We start from the raw sequence: 575 nt of genomic DNA, 5'->3' as shown, positions 1-575 counted from the left end.
TGGGGAGAGGGAGGTCTCCTGGACCAGGGGGCAATTCATTTTACATGAGGAAGTTTCCCCCTCATATGCAGAAATATCTTGTTTTCTTGCTTCTGGTCTTGACCCTTGCCCCATCTTCTGTTGCTGTTCTAGGAAGCAAAAATCAAAGGCCAAGGCCTGGGAATGTGAGTGTTTGACTGAAGCTCCACTTGGCCTCCCAAGCCCAAGCTGGGTTGCACCAAGTTCCCTGGGGTAGAAACCTGGAGCAAGCTACTTGAGGCAAAATGCCTGCTCATTGGTCTCTGGCCTTTAGCAGATTGGCCAATGGGAAGGCACAGCTGTGAGGTGGAGACTGCCTGCCCCCCTGAGTACCAGGTTGCTGAGGCTGGACCATTTCCTCCTCACTTCTATCCTGACTGCAGTCTGTGGGTTCGATTCCACACTTGAGGGTAAGAGCGATTTGATCAAAGTTCCAGACTGGGGTTCGGGGTGGCTGCCGTGCAGTGGGGCCTCTGGCTGGGATTTGCTCTCACTTTCCTGTTGTAGCAGAGTGGACACAGATACAGGCAAAACTCTGGCCAAGGCAGCTTCCTCGA

The 575-nt window shown here is 53.2% G+C and overlaps 1 protein-coding gene across 1 annotated transcript in view; it reads left to right on the top strand.

Annotated features, from left to right (window-relative positions):
• The first annotated feature begins 401 nt into the window (after nt 1–401).
• Nucleotides 402–575, top strand: part of ADIPOQ (adiponectin, C1Q and collagen domain containing) — a 10410-nt gene continuing 10236 nt past the window's right edge. The window contains exon 1 of the mRNA XM_011381893.2: nt 402–428. The gene's annotated coding sequence lies outside the window, so the exon portion shown is untranslated. The remainder of the gene's footprint in view (nt 429–575) is intronic.

Source organism: Pteropus vampyrus, unplaced genomic scaffold (assembly GCF_000151845.1).
Source record: "Pteropus vampyrus isolate Shadow unplaced genomic scaffold, Pvam_2.0 Scaffold14, whole genome shotgun sequence".
NCBI lineage: Eukaryota > Metazoa > Chordata > Mammalia > Chiroptera > Pteropodidae > Pteropus > Pteropus vampyrus.
The sequence above is the reverse complement of the archived record's forward strand: the minus strand, read 5'-3'. Positions and strand labels throughout refer to the sequence as shown.